Source organism: Pan troglodytes, chromosome 10 (assembly GCF_028858775.2).
Source record: "Pan troglodytes isolate AG18354 chromosome 10, NHGRI_mPanTro3-v2.0_pri, whole genome shotgun sequence".
Lineage (NCBI taxonomy): Eukaryota > Metazoa > Chordata > Mammalia > Primates > Hominidae > Pan > Pan troglodytes.
In genome coordinates this window covers 75,348,092-75,362,948 of record NC_072408.2, presented here as the reverse complement: position 1 = coordinate 75,362,948, position 14,857 = coordinate 75,348,092, and the positions used below count along the sequence as shown (strand labels likewise).

Sequence of the window (14,857 nt, the reverse complement as noted above, 5' to 3'; positions counted from 1 at the left end):
TTTTAAATGAGGATTACATTAGTCCTATTTATAATATTCCTATTCTAATCTATTGTATTCTTACAATTAAATGTATCAAATAATTCTTAAAAACATTATTAGGAAACAAACTGCCTAATACCTTATAAGACTAAAAAAATCATCAAGATGAAACTGTAGTTATGAGCTCTCAATATTTAAACATTTAAAAAAATGTTAGTGTTTGTTAGGCACCAATCTTAACTATTTCCAAAGATTTAACTGGACTCTGCAATTATAGAATGAGGTGATTCTCCCATACCCTAAAGACTCATCACCCTCAGCACTGCATTCCATCCTGAGTCAGGGTCAAACAATTCCTTGGCAAAGAGGGTTTCTAAAGCTAATTGCTTCAAAGTAACATTTTCAGACCCTGGTATCTTCTCCAAACAGTAATAAATAAAGCCTTTTAAACTCATTTGAAACCAATTTCTTCTCTCTCTCTCTTTTTTTTTTTTTTTCCTGAGATAGGGTCTCACTCTGTCGCCCAGGCTGGAATGCCATGGCGCGACCTCGGCTCACTGCAACCTCCGCCTCTTGGGTTCAAGCGATTCTCCCGCCTCAGCCTCCTGAGTAGCTGGGACTACTGGCGTGCACCACCATGCCCAGCTAAGTTTTTGTATTTTTAGTAGAGATGGGTTTCACCGTGTTAGCCAGGATGGTCTCGATCTCCTGACCTCGTGATCCACCCACCTTGGCCTCCCAAAGTGCTGGGATTACAGGCGTGAGCCACTACACCCAGTCTGAAACCGACTTCTTATAGAAATTCTGAAATCCTAAAATCTCTGAAAACTCAAAGTTCTATAACTATGTTGGTGGCAAAGCTTAATCCTAATATATAATGGCAAAACTTCATCTGAGCACTGATGGGAGACTATTTTTATCTTTTATTTCTCTCACTTAATGTGACTATCCATGTTCCACGTTAATATTGTGTTTGATTACTCTTACCAAAATCTAAAACAAATCTTTCCTCAAAATTCTGAAATCCAAAAATACCTGGCACCAAAGGTTATATATAGATAAGGGATTATGGCCCTATAATCAATTTTACAAACATCTACCAGGGCAAAACACTCTTGAATTTACTTCAATTTCTGTAGTTCTGTAGTACTGCTCACTGTAATTCACTGTTAATCTAAAACTCCTTTAATATGCAGATTCTACCTTATTTTTACTGTCTTTTCTAACTACTAGATCCTAAGGGTTTCACTTCTTCCTTTGACTCTAATAAGCACTCATTTATATCACTCATTTGGATATTCTGAACTGCTAACAGTTTTATACTGGTTAACTTTTCATGTCTTTGCTAAAAACCTTTTGTGCAAAATTACTCAATTTAATCCTAACATATAGTAACTAAGAACAATTAGCTTTCAATAACATGCAATCAGATCAAATAGTCCTCAAGAGACAGATGACCTAAATAAAAAATGAGGAATTATAGTTGGACATAGATATAAAACTTTAAAAATTAGTTTAAGGCTGGGTGTGGTGGCTCACACCTGTAAATCCCAGCACTTTGGGAGTCTGAGGCAGGAAGATCCTTGAGCCCAGTAGTTCCAGACTAGCCTGGGCAAGATTATGAGACCAGGCCGCTACCAAAAGAGTGAAGAAAAAAACCAGTTTAAGGAGTAGCTTATTATGGGAATTGATATGGACAAACTGTTACACACTTTATATATTTTTCTAACTAAAATAATTCTCTTGAGCACTAGGCAGTCATTGGGCTAACCATTTGAGATAGTGGTGGAAAAGTAACATGATCTTCCTGTCCTGAAACAGTTTAGAGGGGATGAGAGGCAAACAAATGGATAAATATAATTATTGATTATGATTAAGAACTACAGAGGTAATGAAGAGGAATGCTCCTTTATATAAGGTGATCAGGAAAAAACTCTGTAAATGTGACATCTGAACTGAGATCCACTGTGATCCAAATGTGACTGAGGCAGAATTGCAGAGGGCTGGCAAAAGATTGTCACAGAAAGAAGTACAGCTGGCTAGAGCTTAGTGAGTAATGGGGATAAAGTTGTGAAGTAAGCAAGAACTGGATTATGCAGTACCTTCTAGGCCTTGATAAGGAACTGGTTCTTAAGGGTAAATTGGGACCGGAGGGTATTACATGATCTGATTTACATTTTTAAAAAGGTCACTTTGTATTCTGGGTAGAAAATAATGTGGGGAAGGACAAAAACGAAAACAAGTTAGGAAGCTCCTGTGAGTCCAGACAAGAGATGACTGTGGCTTAAACAAGGGTGGTATCACAGAAACACAGGATTTGAAAGCCCGAAAAGACCTTAACAGCCATTTAGTCCAACTTTCTCTACATAAAGATAAGGTCCTAAGAGAGGAGTTAACTTGTTCAAAGTTTCATGACCAGTGCCAGAAACTAAACTGAAGCCTGTCACCTAGGTCAATGTTACCACCACTAAACCATGCTTTTTAAGACAACAGAGTACAATAAAAGGTCTAACTACTTAAAACAAATACCTGAGTTCTCAGATTTGATTTCACACCCAATGGAATGAGCTAAAAAAACATGAGGACAATGAAATAAAGGTCTAATTTGAGCACCTGACGGTCCAGAGAAAAGTACACAAGGGACTGCTGGGGAGCAGAACTAGTCAAAGGCTCTCCAGTCAAACTGCTTAGTGATGAAATTTTAAGACTATAATCTCTAACTCAAATATAATGCCAGTTTATCCTCTACATAGGACCTTCTGATGGGTAAGATGTATCAACCACTAAAGCATCACAAGTGTTTTTCAATGTTGAGTTTATCATTCCTGTTGACCAGAACTGTGAAGTGAATTGCTTTTAACAGTAGTCCTGCACTTAACAAGAACCTCTTAATCACCATCCTCACTCTCTTTTCTGCTCTACTTCCTGCCCTTTCACCTCTTCATTGCCTATTATCACCATCATTAACCATCATCACTTTCATCTAAACAGAGAAATGTTATAAATGCTTTTTCTGTCCTTAAAAGCTTGCAAACCTAGTTTTAATTATTTTTTGCTGAAGGATGATTAAGTTGAGAGCTCCTGGAAGAAAAAAACACAAGTATAAACAAGCTAAAATAGAAGGCTTTAATGCAATATTTTCAACTAGCAACTAAAACTCTATAAATAATAGTCAGTGACAACCTTGTGACTAATTTGGATGTCCTGGACATAAAATACGATCTCAGTATGTTCCCTAATTCAGAACTGCTAGAACAGCAGACCAGTTAATTATTTAATATAGGGAGCACTAAAGCTTCCTGTTAAATTCCCTTGCTCTCTATGGGATTAGCACATGCAGGCAGGAGTTCTATAATGCTTAATCCCTGAAGCTACCCTGAAGTTAGCATTTTCACATGTATTCCTTCCCTAAACCTTTTTCTTCCTCTGGTGTCAACTTTGTTCTTTGCAACACTGGTGTTCAGACTGAATTATCATTTCTCTCCATTTTAATCTCTCTAGGGAAATAACTGGCACTAAATTTCCAAGAAACTGTGCACAATACAAACTGTAACTTAACTATCTTTCTTAACACTTTCCTAATCTGAAACTGATTACTCGATCCAAATACAGTCTAAAAATCCTTTAAAATGTGGAACCAGACCGGTGCGGTGGCTCACTCCTGTAATCCCAGCACTTTGGAGGACTGAGGTGGAAGAACTGATTAGGCCAAGGAGTTTGACACCAGCCTGGGCAACATGGCAAAACCCTGTCTCTACAAAAGTTAGTTGGGTGTGGTGGCATGCGCCTGTAGTCCCAGCTACTCGGGACGCTGAGATGGATCAACTGAGCCCGGGAGGTCGAGACTTCAGTGAGTTGTGGTTGTGACACTGCACTCAAGCCTAGCTGACAGTGAGACCTTGTCTCAAAAAAAAAAAAAAAAAAGGAAAGGAAAATAAAATTTGGACTTATCCTATGAGTTTATAAAAACAGTTTAACAAGGATTGCTACAAATGTTTTTAAATTAACATAAAAAAGAAGGCCACAGAGTGGCTCTACCCAGCACTTTGGGAGGCCGAGGTGGGTGGATCACCTGAGGTCAGGAGTTCGGGACCAGCCTGGTCAATATGGTGAAACCCTGTCTCTACTAAAACTACAAAAATTAGCCAGGCATGGTGGTGGTGCCTGCAATCCCAGCTACTTGGGAGGCTGAGGCAAGAGAATCGCTTGAACCTGGGAGGAGGTGGTTACAATGAGCTGAGATTGCACCATTGCATTCCACAGTCCAGCCTGGGTGACAATAGAGAGACTCAGTCTCAAAATAAAATAAAATAAAATAAAATAAATAAAAAAATAAAAAAAAAACCACCACCACCAAGAAACAGCATTCTCCTGAAAGGTAAAAAAAGGATCATTCTACAGGTGTGTTTTTGAAAAGTGTCTACTTAAGGTAAGACAACACACCAAATTCTCAGGTCAAAAAGACATTACTAAACTTGAAACTTACAGCTTTACTATGGGAAAGTTATCAAATATTTTAAAACTGAGAAAGTCAACTACTAAAAATCTACTTAAGGATTATGTTAGACTTTGGACACAAGGGAATTCTGTCTATAGATGAGCAGTCAGGTATACAAAACAAATATTAAAACCAAAAATAGGCTTAAAAATAACTATTATCTAATCCATTACCAAGACCAAAAGTTGAATGGACTGCACAGAGAAGACTACAAAGAAGTTAAACTGATTATATATTAATAGGAGATTTTAAGATAAAGCACATGAAAACATTGCTTCACATTTATCTATGGCTCCCATTCCTGTTTCCAACAAAAATATAAACAAAATAAATCGAAGACATTAAACACTGAGAGCAAAGCATGGAAAAATAAGTAATACAAAATACATCAGACAGTTGGGAATATTTTAATAGCATTTTCAGATAAATCTGGATATTGGTCTTTGACACTACACCAAAGCTCAGCAACTGGTTGCAATATGGAACAGGATACCTTATTGATAAACTTTATGTTCTCTATAACATTAAAATCCATTGGTCTAGCTGACACTTTGTAAAGATTTCTTACCCATGTATGATTTTTATAATACTATGCATTGATCATTTGGAAATACTGACTCAGTTATGCAGATAATCAAATAATGACAGATTTCATTATATACTTACAGCAGCTGATACAAGCTTTCTAAAATTTTTGCTTAAAATCTAGGAACTTTATCATCGACCATAAATACTACCACTATTTTCCCTAAAGCAAAGCCTCACTGTTTTCAAGAAAATGTCAGCCTAATGCCCAAGTCTGGCATTCTTTTAAGCAAAAATGGCATTATATGAAGACTGATTCAGCGTGTGACTCAATCACACAAACACTTTCCCTAGAAACAACCATTAGGGATTTCAGTATGCTGCCAAGTGTTTTTGTTTTGTTTTTTGAAACAGGGTCTTGCTCTGTCACCCAGGTTGAAGCGCAGTGGCACGATCACAGCTAACTGCAGCCTCCAACTCCTGGGCTCAAGAGATCCTTCCACCTCAGCCTCCAGAGTAGCTGTAGGTGTGCATGATCACACTAACTTTTTTTTTTTTTTTTAATAGGAGAGACAGACTCTCACTACATTGCCCAAGCTGGACTTAGCCTCCCAAAGTGCTGGGAGGCTTGCTGTCCATGGCCTCGCCAGTGTTTTAAGCATACTTCCCATTTTGTTACAGTATATTAAAGATGTGTACAAAGGTAGAGATTTAGTTTAAAATTTTTTTACTTCTTCATCAAGAGCATTTAGGTGAAACTTAAAAAAAAATCTGAGTGCATGGCAGTGAATAATACAATGATTACTAGGACAGTGAAGTACTCTAACCTGGTTTATTCTAAAGCGCCAGAAGTTTTATCCACCACTGTTTTTATACTACAGGTACAAATGTCACTACAAAGAAAACGGCAAAGAATGTCTCAGTATTATAAAAATAGTTTTGCACTTGTAGACTCGCCAAAAATGTCTAGGGGACCTCCAGGATTCCTTGGACCATACCTTGAAAATACTGATCTAGGTAATTCATTTGTTACACTAATCAAAACTCACAATTATTTATTAGTCCTTATTCATACTTTAATGGGATTCTTAAGCAATGCCATAGGAGAATAAAAGCTTTATAGGGCCGGGCAAGGTGGCTCACGCCTGCAATCCCAGCACTTTGGGAGGCCAAGTCGGGCAGATCACAAGGTGAGGAGTTCGAGACCAGCCTGGCCAATATGGTGAAACCCCGTCTCTAAGAAAAATACAAAAAAAAATTAGCCAGGCGTGGTGGCGCATGCCTGTAATCCCAGCTACTCGAGAGGCTGAGGCAGGTGAATTGCTTGAACCTGGGAGGCAGAGGTTGCACTGAGCGAAGATTGTGCCACTGCATTCTAGCCTGGGCGACAGACTCCATCTCAAAAAAAAAAAAAAAAAAAAAAAAAAGCTTTATAGAACAAGAACTAATACAGCTGGGTATGGTGGCTCATGCCTGTAATCCTAGCAGTTTGGGAGGTGGAGGCGGGCAGATTACTTGAGCTCAGGAGTTCAGACCAGCATGGGCAACATGGTGAGACCCCGTCTCTACAAAAAATACAAAAATTAGCTGGGCATGGTGGCATGCGCCTGTAGGCCCAGCTACTTGGGGAGCTGAGGCTGGAGAATGGCTTGAATCTGGGAGGTTGAAGCTGCAGTGAGCCAAGTTTGTGCCACTGCACTCCAGCCTGGGTGACAGAGTGAGGCTGTCAAAAAAAAAAAAAAGTACATTACTGTATTATTTTATGGTTTATAAAACATTTATGAGTAATACTGCATTTGATCCTCAACAACTCTAACAACAGTATGTCATCATTCTCACTGAGGAGGCAAGGAGGCTGGAAAGCTTCAGAAGGAAAGTACACATTTTGCTTTAAAAAAGTCATTGTAGTGATGGCATTACGGATGATACTCATTTTCTTCTTTATACTTTTCTATATTTTAAACATTAGTAAGAACGTCAAAAAGACATATTTGAACTCAGCCAATCTTATAAATACAAATCAGTACACTATCTCAAGTTTGTTAATTTCAAGAGCAGTAGGAGAAAACAACAGATAACATATGTTACATATCTCATCCTATCCCTCAATTCAAGATTCCAGAGGAATTCCTGCATTTTGCTATTGTATTGAGAAGCTTGTGGATAACTTAGAAGCATCAGCCACAAATATGTTGGCACAATGTAGTAATAGGATTCCACATACTAACTGCAACTTTAAAACACAAGGTAACAAACAGCTGGATGCAACATACATACCTTTTGGCGCATAAAAACTAAGTAAAAATAGATTATATATATAGTCCTTATTTTATTGATACCCTTTCAGTTCTATTAACTGAGAACTTAGAAAGTCCCTGAATTTAGTATAAAGTAACTTTGAAAAATATATTCTAATGTGAGGATAAATTTTAGAATACACAGATAATTATAATTTCATTTTACCCAGCATTTTCCATTTCCTTTCCAGAAGCTTTCACCAAAAATTGCTACTAAATAGACAAAACATGTTTCCTTTCATCTTTTTCCCTTCCTACAAGGCAAAGAAAAAGGAAACAGGTAGAGGCAATCCACCACTTCGGCAATCAGTTCACTGTATATTTTTCAAATAAAGTTACTTAGTGAAATGCTGGGCCAGGCACAGTGGCTCATGCCTGTAATCCCAGCGCTTGGGAGGCCAAGATGGGCAGATCCCTTGAGCTCACGAGTTTGAGGTGAGCTTGGGCAACATGGCGAAACGTCTCTGCAAAAAATACAAAACCTGGCCGGGCGCGGTGGCTCATGCCTGTAATCCCAGCACTTTGGGAGGCCAAGCCAGGTGGATCACCTGAGGTCAGGAATTCGAGACCAGCCTGACCAATATGGTGAAATCCCCTCTCTACTAAAAATACAAAACTTAGCTGGGTGCGGTGGTGTGCGCCTGTAGTACTAGCTAAGGCAGGAGATCTGCTTGAACCTGGAGGCGGAGGTTGCAGTGAGCTGAGATTGCACCACTGCACTCCAGCCTGGGGGACAGAGAGAGACTCCGTCTCAAAAAAAAAAAAAAACAAACAAAAAAATTAGCCAGGCACAGTATTCCCAGCTACTCGGGAGGCTTAGACTGGAGGACTGCTTGAACCCTGGAGGTGGAGGCTGTGGTGAACTGAGATTGTGCCACTGCACTCCAGCCTGACTGACAGAGCGAGACTCTGTCTCAAAAAAACAAAAACAACAACAACAAAAAAACAAAGGCCGGGCACAGTGGCTCACGCCTGTAATCCCAGCACTTTGGGAGGCCGAGGCAGGTGGATCTCGAGGTCAGGAGATCCAGACCATCCTGGCTAACACAGTGAAACCCCGTCTCTACTAAAACACAAAAAATTAGCCAGGTGTGGTGGCGGGCGCCTGTAGTCTCAGCTACTCGGGAGGCTGAGGCAGGTGAATGGCGTGAACCCTGGAGGCGGAGCTTGCAGTGAGCAGAGACTGTGCCACTGCACTCCAGCCTGGGCGACAGAGCGGGACTCCATCTCAAAAAAAAAAAAATCCAAATTATTTACTAGAGTTTTTAATGGATGCTCACTTCCTTTATTCAGTCTATCTGCACAACAGTTAAAAACATTCAATCCGCCAGTACCGGAAAAAAATCACAAGTTATGAGACCAGAATTCAGCTAAAATTTAAAAGGTCTCACTGATATATGTATATGTGTGTGTGTATGTATGTGTATATATATACACATGTATAACTACAAAAACATAAAGTAATTACAAGTAAGCTTTAGGAAATGGTTTGATATAAAACTCAAACTCACAAGATTAAATAATTACTCTCTATGGTCAGAGAGACAGATTTGTAACTCAAAAGAACATTTCTAGTATGCAGGCACCTCATACACAATCAAGTAATTTTTTTTTTTTTTTTTTTTGACAGTCTCACTCTGTCGCCCAGGTTGGAGTGCAGTGGAGCGATCTTGGCTCACTGCAACCTCCGCCTCCCAGGTTCAAGCGATTCTCCTCCCTCAGTCTCCCAAGCAGCTCGGATTACAGGCACCTCCCACTACGCCCAGGTAATTTTTTGTATTTTGAATTGTATACTGATATCACAGAATATACTCCTCCTGTACAATAAAAATCAGATGGAAATTCTGTAACTCATGTTGTAAATATTTTTATTTTAGGGAATTTAAATTAAAAAAAACTGGTACATTTCCCCTACATTTTCATTTTTTCCTGTTTTAAGGTTCTTTAGAAAGTTTTAAAAATTTTGACCCTCTACTGATTCAAAGGAAAAAAAATCTTTCTAAATTACTGCTTAAATAATCAGTTGCTACTGTACCCTTGATTTGACCAACATTAGGAATAAATAGTCCAATGTTATGAAATACGGAATGTAAGTGATACTATTTTTTGTTGCTGGTGAATTTTAAAAAGTGATGTTTTTAAGGCAGCACAAAAGTTCCTGATAACTTTTCTTGTTTAAAATAGAAACTCTCTAAGACCAAAGAGACTTGTTTTAGAATCCAGTGCTCAACTGGGTTCAAAGTACAACAGATTACATACAAATCAGTTTTTACTGCAAATGGATAAATTCATCTATTCTTTGTAGCTACTGCTTCCACTGTGCTTATGAGATTTACAAAGAACTTAAGACCTCAAATGGTAATTAGTACCTTTCAATACCATTGCAAAATAATCTATGAACACAGAAAAACACTAGCTTCCAGAGCCATGGTACAGTACTCCTGTTTACAGATGGCTGAACTAAAAATTTTGTCCAATGTTACAATGAATCATTGCATCAGCCAAAATGTCTTAAGTTGTTCTAAAATTCAATTTAATTTGAAAAGGCTAACAAAAACTTCAGCCTAATCTCTTAGACCATGGAGTCCTCAATAATGACAGGAGGGGGAAGAAAACCCAGGGCATATTTTTAGTCACAACCTATGTCTCAGAAAGTTTAAGAAAGACCAATCTTTACCTAACTTTTCTATAGAGTGAACACGTGACATCACTGCTATAAAATAGCAGTAAATAGCTAATTCATAAATGCTAAATTACTCCTAGTGCCAGTCAAATCTAGAAACTGCAGATCAATACCCAACCTCCTCTTTAGCAACACAAACATACAGAGAAACACAGTTATTTTACATCTTTAAGGAAATGATGCAAATCAGTAAGATCTGTGTGATAGTCGATAATAAAACAGCCTATTTAAACAATACTTATGGGGAAAAAGTAAATGGACACCTTGTAAAATCGGTCAAATTCTCTGTATCAGATCCAATTTCAGATTAGTTTCACTACCTCAATAAATATTTATCGAGTACCTACAACAAAAGGGAAAAAAAACCTGAACGTGAGCTTTTCATCCAAATCTTGGACTGCATTTAAAATAACATGTCTAATCAGTTACCATGTTATCAATCTTTGCATAGACCTTCCACCAATCTTGAATTAGATAGGAAGACACAATTGAAAGGATCCTTACAAAAATGGATCTAGTTATTTTAATAATTAATTCTTTGCTATACCCTCCTTACATGGTAGCTCTTTATTATGGGAGGGGGTCACTTTACCTTTATACAGCTAAGAGAAAATATTGGAATTCTGAAAAGGATTGAGGATAAAACGAAAATTAATTTGTCAAAAGGGATTCCAAAGCCAATATGTAAATGTTTCTTTTTAAAGGATTACACTGTTCTCTTCAAGTATCCTCTCTTTGAATGTTCATTACCATTAATCCCTAAATTCAAACGCTAACCATTACACTGTGCCCAGGCAACGCGCTAGGAAGATTACTGTGAAGAATGAAATGGATCAAGTCCCTACCCTCATGGTACTTACATTTAACTGGTGTTGAATGTCTATTGCAAGGCACCATGCCAGTGCGTTAAGGCATACAAAACAATATATATCTTGTGGTTGGAGTTCACAATTCAATGGAATAAATAATATAAAATGGTAACAGGAGGCAGGAAGTAATGCGTGTCATAGAAGGTAAGAGAGATGACTTTCACGCGGTCGGGGGTGAGGGGAGAATGTAAAAGAAAGCAGAGCAATCATTTTCTTATCTCCTTTTTTTTTTTTTTTTTTTTAAGACAGGTCTAGCTCTGTCACCCAGGCTGTAGTACAGTAGTGCAGTCTCGGCTCACTGCACCCTCCGCCTCCCAGGTTCAAGCTGGTTCATTCAATGTGAACCTCCCAGGTTCATATTCTCGTGCCTCAGCCTCCCGAATAGCTGGGATTGCAGGCGCGTGCCACTACACCCGGCTATGTTTTGTATTTTTAGTAAAGACGGGGTTTCACCATGTTGCCCAGGCTGTTCTTGAACTCTTCACCTCAAGTGATCCGCCTTCCTCGGCTCGGCCTCCCAAAGTGCTGGGATTACAGGCGTAAGCCACCACGCCTAGCCAGAGCAATCATTTTCATGCCCCATACAACATTTTAAAATTAAGTCAGTTTAGTATTGGTTCTTCAGTTATATTTTGATACCTGGCATATTAAAAACAACAAACTGGCTACATGTGTTCCAATGATTTACTTTAGGACTTCCTCAGATAAGGCAGCTTCACGATTTATTGTCAACGTCAAACAAGGAAATCCAAGTGAAAACACCTAACGTAGTACAGATTAAAAGCACAGATGAGCTCAAATAAGACTATCATTCAGGCTCTGTGTGCTTAAAGTTATTTAATCTGAGTATCAGTTTCCTCACCTAAAACCTGAAGATGAAACTACTCAAGTGGTTTTTTCTCCTATTTGACTAAGGTACCCACTTTTTAAAAGTGCGATATGGGAAAAATATTCTTTGTAAGATGATAATTCACTATAAAAACGTTGTATTTCTTTCTCCATGTTGTCTCTTACGGATAGACTACTGTCCTAAAGGTCAGTGGACCCACTAACTGGTTATCTTATCTAGGCCTCAGTTTCCTCCTCCATAAAATGACAGGGTGGGACTGGATGATCTAAATAGTCCCTTCCGGCCCTTAAAAAGTCCCATGACTCCACTATGACTCAATAAATACTATTTCAAGAGTCAGCTTTGAAGAATAATATGGGCTTGAAGTTAAATGAATGTCTCCCTTTTCTATAAGTTACTTTTTGTTATGATAAGGTCTTCTTGAGCAAGTCCAAACAGTATTCTAATTACAAAAAAAGAGAGCTGAAAAATAAATTTACGAGTCAGAGCTTTAAATTGTTAAGTACTCGACATTTATGAGATGCTGCCTGCAAAACCAAAATCCAATTAGACGGAATTAATTTTAAAATACTAAAATCACAATCTTCATTTAGTGTCAACTTTCTACCCCGTAAAAATGTGATTTCCTGTTACTGCAACACAGAACTGCTTCTATTCATACCAATCAGAAGTTACAGGGCCAAAATGTTTTTCTAAACTATTAAAGAGAGTGGGAGAGGGGGGAAAGCGAAGGGGAAGGAAACCATCTGCTTTAACTTGCAAAAATGATCTTTTCTCCAAAAGACATCAGTGTTTTTCAGAAGAAAAATCCGGAGAGCCCGGTTCACTGGGCGTAGTTTTAAATAAAATTCATGGCGCTGATAGTTTTAGGATTAGACACCTCGAGATGGCGAAAAAGAGAAGAGGACAAACTTCCTGGATTTTCTCTCCCTCTAAGAGAAAGAGATTTCCTCTTGCTGACGAAGGGAAAGGCCCCTTTAACAGTTTTTCTCTACACGGTGGCTGCTGCCAGACTAGGTGGGGCTCTCTCCGCTGCCTTCCTCCTGCCACTTCCCGCAACAAATGGAGCAAGCCAGCCCCATTTCAGGCAAACTTTTTCCCTGTCAGGCTCAAGCCCGCGGGGCGCCTGGGAGTGGTTTCCCCCGAAGGCTCCTCGCCCTAGCTCGGGGCTGGGAGAAGCCGGGTCTTCGCAAAGGACAACTTTCTGGTTGCCGTTCTAACTTCCACCCATACCACGGAGGGAACCCAGGCGACAAGCGAGGGGGCTCGGGGCGGGGAGCGAGTCTTCGGGGGAGCCGGCGGGGAAAGGAGGGCGGCGGGAGAAGCTGCGGCGGACGCGGGCTGAAGAGAGCGGGCGGGTGGGGGGGTCCTCGGGCTCTCACTTCCTCCGCCATATTTCAGACATTTGACCCCTTCCGCAAAGCGCGCTGTTCTCCCGCGGCGGCGGCGGCTGCTCCTCCTCGCCGGCCCGCAAGGCAGCGCGCTCGCCGGCCCGGCGCCTGGCCCTCGCGCCACCTGCCGCGCGCCGAGGGGCTGCCGCCGCCGGGGCCCCTGACCGCCGCGCCCGGCCCGCGCCTCGCCGCACCCCACCCGCTCCCCTCAGCCGGCGCCCGGCCCCCGCCCCGCGCGGCCGCCTCCGCGGCTTCCCTCAGCGGCCACGCACTCACTCTGCGAACCTCTCACGCTGTCACCGGGTCCCTGCAGCCAGCGTCGCCCCGCGCTCCCCCCGGGTCGCTACTCTAGGCGCCACGGCGGTCCTGCCGCTGCCGCGCCGCTCCGGCTGGTTTACACGCCTGAATCTGGGCGAGGTTTGGCGATGTCGCCTTGACGTCAGGCGTTCAGCCTCGCTCCAGCTTCCGCCCGCGGGCGGGGCGCGCGGGTGCGCGGCCCGGGAAGGGGCGGGCCCTAGGGGGCGGGGCGAGGGGAGCCGAGGGGGCGGGGCCGCCGCGCGCCGGGTCTTCGGCGCCGGCCTCTAGCCGGCCTTCCTCGCAGCCGGAGCGCAGGCCCTGCCCACGGGCCCCTTAGCTGCCTCTGGGCGGCATGTCTGCCGAGGTTCTTCTCTCTAGCTGCGCCGCGCCTTCAGGCTCGCTTCCCCAGGCTGTCTGGTGGGCGGAATCCGCGCGTCGGTGTTCCTGACCCTCGTGGGTTCCAGTGGAACCCTCCGAAACCCAAAAGGCGCCGCCTCTTAATGCAAACTGTAGTCACCGACTCGTCCAGTCTGTTGGTATTCGCGTCGTCCTTTGTGCTGGGCAAAGTAACCGAGAAGTAACGGAGAGCGCGCATTTTCTACACCTAGAGCTCCCCGAGGGAGCCTGGGCCAGCAAGTCTTTCCATTCTTGAGATGCCTTTTCTCCTGGATTGACAAGTGTTTTATCCATTGGTGTCTTAACCCGGGCGAACTCTTTCCAAATTCCCATGCCAAACGCAGTTAACAAATCGATGATTTCTAAATAAGTTTGTACCCTGCACCTAAACCAACGCCATTTATATAACTAAAATAAATTGCGTATTTAAATGCATGTCCTGGACGCTTTATTCACTTCACAGGATTACCCATAGGCAAGTAGGTTTATCGTGTGACTTCAGGGCACCAGAAAACACTTTCTGTTCCAAAACGCCTCGTTCCAAAAAGGGCGGGAACTTAAACGGGAACTTACCATTCTTACCCTTAGTACAAGAAATTTATCAGAACTTTTTCTTGAAGCAGTTTTGATGGGCGAGGAGATTAAGAGAGCAAAGTGCAGGGAAAAGTGGGGATTGAGGGGTCATTTAAGACTAACTTTCTTGGTTCATAATTTAATTAGGCCCTGTACAAATTATTATTGAAATAAATCTTAATAAACGTTGATAAATTTGGAAGATAAATGGAATGTGACTAATTTCACTCCGTTTAAGAATATGTAGTGATTGAAAACTAAGCTAACCTAAGTTAAATGAATAGATGAGAATGAATTATAACAGTTCTCTGTGTTTTATAATGTTTTACAATTTAGGTTAATTGAGTAGATTACCTATTTCGATAATTTCTATTTCCTTAGAAAAATATCTTTTTAAAAATTGTTTATTGTCTGCATTTATTGTGTATACAACATGATCGTTTGAAGTAATGTATACATTGTTACATTACCTCACAGAGTTACCTTTTTTTTTTTT

The 14,857-nt window shown here is 41.1% G+C and overlaps 1 protein-coding gene across 8 annotated transcripts in view; it reads right to left on the bottom strand.

Moving 5' to 3' along the window:
- RAP1B (RAP1B, member of RAS oncogene family) overlaps positions 1-13,630 on the bottom strand; it is a 50,315-nt gene extending 36,685 nt beyond the window's left edge. For 3 of the 8 annotated variants that reach the window (XM_016922585.3, XM_009425776.5, XM_009425777.4), the window contains exon 1: positions 13,381-13,519. The gene's annotated coding sequence lies outside the window, so the exon portion shown is untranslated. 8 annotated transcript variants of the gene reach the window in all.
- Between the last annotated feature and the right edge of the window lie 1,227 nt (positions 13,631-14,857).